The sequence below is a fragment of the Rhineura floridana genome, chromosome 3 (genome assembly GCF_030035675.1).
Source record: "Rhineura floridana isolate rRhiFlo1 chromosome 3, rRhiFlo1.hap2, whole genome shotgun sequence".
NCBI lineage: Eukaryota > Metazoa > Chordata > Lepidosauria > Squamata > Rhineuridae > Rhineura > Rhineura floridana.
The window spans coordinates 165244422-165250244 of record NC_084482.1 but is presented as its reverse complement, the minus strand read 5'-3'; the positions used below and the strand labels follow the sequence as shown (position 1 = coordinate 165250244).

At 46.1% G+C, this 5823-nt stretch overlaps 1 pseudogene; it reads right to left on the bottom strand.

Moving 5' to 3' along the window:
- Window positions 1-4797: 4797 nt before the first annotated feature.
- On the bottom strand, window positions 4798-5538 carry LOC133378812 (potassium channel subfamily K member 1-like; annotated as a pseudogene).
- Window positions 5539-5823: the final 285 nt, after the last annotated feature.

The window sequence follows — 5823 nt, the reverse complement described above, 5'->3', positions numbered from 1 at the left end:
AGGATTTGAGGAGTAATGGGCAACAGATTCCTAACTGCACTCTAAGAAGTTGCAGCCCAGCAAACAGGAAACACAATAGCCTCTCTCCCCACCCCACTCCTCTGCAGTGCTCAAAGTGGAGAAAATAGGAACAGTGAGATCAGGCAATGAGAATTGTCCACTGGTTTCTTTTCTCCCTTGCAACCAGCCATGTGGGCCTTTGAAATGTAAAAAATCTGAGTTTAAAATCACTTTTATATTTGTCTTCCTTTTCTTCTGTTTGGAGCTTTCTTTGTGCTGCCAAATCATAGTTGCAACCATGATGTCCTTGATTTTAATATTGCCTCCTATGCACAGCATCTCTGGCACTAAGGAGAGGCAACAAATAAAAAGGAAATCTGGTCTGCATAGCAGAATAAAGAACTGTCATTCTTGTGCTTGATCTTAAGAAATTGTTTTTTTTTTTAAATGAATGGTTTTATTGGAAACTGCCCTGAGAATTTTATGAATGGGTGGTACGCAAATGGCTATAATGTTCTGAGGGAGGGAACAGTGATGCCCCCCTCTTTTCCTCCTCAAAAGCCACCTTTCCATGAACCCTTTGCCACAATCTCCTAGTCTTCTTCATCCTCTAGCAAGGGTGAGGAGAAAACACAGGTGACTGGTGACCATTGAGCAGAAGGGAGGGCAGCCAACACTTTGAGGAATCCAACCAATTAGAGGCAAAGTCAACTAATTCTAGTTTTGTGCCCATCCCTCTCCCTGCTGAGCCCTACAAGGGCAACACTGAGACTGACAAGGGGGAAGCTGAAAGGCAGTACCATCCCCTGGAATGGTTGCAAGTAAGACAGTCATCAAGTCGGGGCTGACTGAGAGAAGACTGAGTTTGGTAGGGCAGTGCTCCAAATGACCTAATAGAGTAACTTCCACTGGCAGAAGGTAGGTTTGGACCAATTAGTGGATCTCTGTGAGATTTGCAGTAGATTGGCAAGGACGTCCAACTCCCAACTGTTTGATAATAGCAGCAACAAAACGATCCCCCACCTGCCACCCTAAATTATCCTGCTGAAATGAAAAAATGTTTGAGGTAACTAGGAGTAGATTTTGCATGGAAGGACTGTGAACTACATGCAGTTCTGATACTGAAAACCAGGGGTATCAATGGTGGTTCCTTCCAGATGTTATTGGATTTCAGCTCACATCAGCCCCAGCCAGCATGGCCAATAGGGGCGATGGGAGTTGTAGTCCAGCAATACCAGGAGGTACCACCCTGTTCAAAACTTATTCCTATGCTCAGAATTCTTTAAATCTGCAGGGATGTCTTTTGCACCACACTCCAGCTGATTGGGTGTACATCAACTCAAAAGTAACTGAGTGTCTTCCTTGAAACAGTTGTGCTTTGAATTGAATTGCATCATAAAATCAGTGGATACATAGGTGTTTATTCAGGTATTTAAAGTGAGGTGGTCACCCTTCTTACATGTCCACTGCCTTAAAATGCCTTATATCGTACATCCGATTTTGGCTTCCTGTTCTATTCATAAAGATGGGACATATTTTTGGCTGAAGTAAATTATGTCAGATGATAAGCAAAATTAAAAGGTCAATTAACATTAAAAGGAATAATGAATTTTTAATTACCCTTGAAACAAGGCCGTGTGAAGATCTAATAACCTTTTTTTTGGTTACTTGTCGAATTAACTATCATAAGGATGTAAAAATATTTGCGTTACCTATCCAGAGAAGGTGCATGGTCCAGTGAATGAAAGGCTGGGCTTAGTAGCTTGGTGTCTGAAGAAAGTGACAGATGAAGCATGCCCTCTTTGTCTGCTCTTTCCCTGCAGAGAAAGCTGCTCATTCTCATGTTGGATCCTCTGATATCTCCAGAACAGAGACACCCACAGTCAGTGGAGGATTGTCCGTTAGGGTAAATGGGAGACTGTCCCACCATCCTTAGTTTGCCTTCACCTGCCTGCCTTCTTTCTTACAACTAGTCCAGAGGGTGGCACTGGCTGTTAGCTTCTTCCTCCTTAGTCTCAGTGTTGCACTAGCAGAACGTAGCAGAGGGAAGATGAGGACAAAACCAGAATTAGTTGGCTCTTCCTACCATTGGCTTTGTCTGTGCCTTCCATTGGTTCTGGCTCCACATGCTTTTGGTCTCCTGCCTCATGCCCTACCAGTCCTAATGGGCACCAGCCATCACTGGTCTGAATATAGCAATCCTTGGATGCTTTTGGATTTGATCCCAAGTTTTATAACTGTGTGAGGGATTCATTCCCACCAGTCCCATCAGCAGCCTCATTACATAGCATGCATCCCAAAGCTGGTCAGAAAAATTACCTCTGAAAGCCTCAAAGTTCATGTGCCCTGAGGGAGATGCAAAACCGTTCTCCCCTAACAGCATAATGTAAGATTTTGTTCTTTGGTTCCAGCTGTCAACCTCCTGGGCATAAAGGATAGTAGGGGGAACTGTCTATGAGAGTCTTGAGTTTGCTTTGCTTTGCTTTGCGGGAGACCTTGAGGAACACACTTCTCTGGCTATTCATGACCATGTCTCTACTGAATCAGGTTCCTTCACACCATGTATTTGTTCTCTGTTCTGTGGAGCAGAACACTGTTCTTCAGTTATTAATATTACTAATACTATACAGAAACAGGGAAGATAATGGATCATAAGGACTATCAAGGCTCCAGAGCATGCGTAGGGAACCTCCGGTCCACTAAATATTGTTGTACTCCAACTCCCATCAGCCTCAAAGGTCAGTGTTGATGGGACTTGTAGTCCAGCTACATCTGGAGGCAACAGGTTCCCTATTCCTGCTCCAGAGCCAAAGAATGTTCCCTAGATTACATTTATGGGATACTTAGCCTTCTATCACTCTTGTCCATGTTTCTGTGTCATGATGATGTCCCTGAGGTCCATTTACCAATTTCTGTTCTTGATGGTTCTCTGTCTCAAACCCACTTCTTTCAGAGTAGATATATGTATACTACTGCACTGTTATTATGTAATATTTCCTAACATTGCATAGGATTGGGCTGCACATGGAATGTATTTCTTCCCTGCATTTTTAATTCTTATTTTGGCTGGGATTCAAAAAGCTTCTTAAAGTCATGGAAGGAGCTTGGGTGAATACAGTAGAATGTTTTCTTTCTTTCTTTCTTTCTTTCTTTCTTTCTTTCTTTCTTTCTTTCTTTCTTTCTTTCTTTCTTTCTTTCTTTCTTTCTTTCTTTCTTTCTTTCTTTCTTTCTTGCCCCATGCCGTATTGCAAATTGTTTCAAATGAGGTCATCCATGCAGCATGGCGCCAATGCTGTCAGAGGGAGGAAAAGTCAAAAGTGATCACAAAACTCGTTTCATGGTTGTTTGGACGCAGCCCTGTGTTTTCTTCCCAGAAACTTCCAGCTACCCAATCCCAATGTTCTTTTTTTAATATTGGAGCAGGAGGAAGAACAAACAGTACGTATCTCTAATCTCACCTGCCAGGAACCCTCTTAGTAATGATTTTATTTTAATTTAATTTAAAGCTGTATCAGTCCTTTAAAACACAGGCTTATAATAGTAATTGGAGTGTTGACAAGTCCTTGACAGTAGGGGCAAATGGAGCACCTTTATAATCTATCATTGCTTTTTCAGCCTAGTTAATATTATCTGGCTGCAATTGTTAAGATTTTCTGTTGTTTTAAGTTAGAATATACTTCTCTAATGCTGAACTGCAGTGCAGTTTTGACCTGTTGGACTTTACTGTGATCAATCATCTCAGACAGAACCAGCCCTGGACCAGCTTGAGGCTATATATGCATGGATCTGAATGCAGTATCACAATTACCCATTTACATGTGTGATTCCATTTGTTTGTTTATTTATTTATTTATATGCCACCTTTTCTCCAAGGAGCTCAAGATAGCATACATGGTTCTCCCCCTCCTCATTTAATCCCCACAACAAACCTGTGAGGTAGGTTATTCTGAGAGGCAGTGATTGGCCCAAGGTCACCCAGTAAGCTTCATGGATGAGTGGGAATTTGAATCCCAGTCTTCCAGGTCCTGCTCCGACATTCTACCTGCTGCACCATTCTGGCTATCTTTTTCTTACATGTATATCCTGCCTTTCTTTCATCATGGAACCCCAATGTGGCATACATGTGGTTCCTAGGCAGTTACCCATCCAGGCAATAACCAGAACTATATCTGCTTAACTTAAGCAAGGTGGTGGCCTCATGTGCATTTAGGCCATACCCTGGGACTATACTGAGTCCCCCCACCCAGTTGGTTTGTGGCATCTGTTTGTGGTGATTATTCTGTGATTACTTATTTACACTTCCAAAATGTGAGCACACAGCATCTTTGGACACCTGCCAGGGTCCCAGCACCTCAGCAGGGTTGACCTCTGTGATGATGTCTGCTCTTGCAGCCACCATTTTGATTTCTTACATTGTCCCTGATGTAATGTTGCCCTGGGACACTGGTGAAAATAAAAATGGTGGCTCCAAACAGCATGGTGCTAATTGCAATGCTGCAGCCTGTGCTTGCTGCCACAGGAAAGCACATAGGATGGGGCACACTAGAGCAGAGCATTCTTAACCTGTGGTCCATGGACCCCTAAGCAATCTATGGATGGGCTTCAGGTGGTCTGTGAACTGGGTGCATACAATCAACAAAAGCACCTGTCAACATCAATTTTATGTGGTGTAGGTGGGATTGCCTCCCCCCTGGGAGACATCAAGTGGCACCCATTTCGATAAGCCCATCTTGGGAAGTGGAGCCAGACAGAGTAGTCGAGGCAAGCTGGTCCCTAGCCAAGATCTCCAGGCGGTTGTCATCCTTGGGGTGGGCCATGGGCAAGAGCAAAAAAATGGACTTCCCACAGCTGGAATGCCATCTCAAGAATCACGAGCATGGCCAGTAAGCCAACAAGTAGGTAGCAGGTGATACTGAGCTCATAGAGCTCATGCAGAGCTGGTTGAGAGCTGCCCTGTGGCACATAGTCGCCCAGGCCGATGGTGCTGAGGGAGATGAAGCAGAAATACTCCGACTCCAGGAAGTTCTAGTTGTGTTCAAGCACCCAGAAGCAGATGGCGGGGATGAGGATGAAGAATCCGAGGGTGGCCAGCCCCAGCCCCGTGGCATGGGCCAGCGCCGCATGGGCCAGTGGAAAGCCCCAGCTGGTGTGGATATAGCGGACAGGGTGGTGGCTCAGGATGGGCAGCAGGTGCTGGAGCAGGCAGGCCAGGAGCACCAAGGTCAGGGGGATGCCCACACAGGCATACAAGATGTAGAATATTTTGCTCCAAGCCGGGAGAGGGACTGTGGTAGTGAGGACACTGACGGCGAAGAAAACGGCCAAGGTGAACTCCCAGTTCTCGTTGCTGGAGATGTTACCCAGACTGGAGACGCTGTAGCTGCCAGCATCGAGGAGCCGCTCCAGGAGGCCGCCCAGCTGCTCCTCTGACAGGCAGGCCCGGTGCTCGGCCAGCAGGCGGGTGCAGGCGTCATGCAAAGCGGTCAGCAGGACTCGCTCAGGCAGCCTCTCCAGGCCCACAAAGTCGGCTGCGTCCATCAGCAGGAACAGCCCGTAGGTGCCCAGCAGCAGCCCCTAGCACCAGCTCTGTGGCACAAACAGCAGCCGCGACAGAGCCATCCCTCGACGGCCAGTCCCAATGCCTCACCAGCAGCCTACAAGCAACTGCCTCACCTGCTTGGGTGGGACCACCATTGCAGCATCCTCACCTGGCTCAGGTGAGCTGGCCTCAGCCCTGGGCAAGGCAACTGGTTCCATGAGGGTCCACAACTTTCATCAGATTCTTAAAGGGGTCCATGACCCCCAAAAAGGTTAAGAACCACT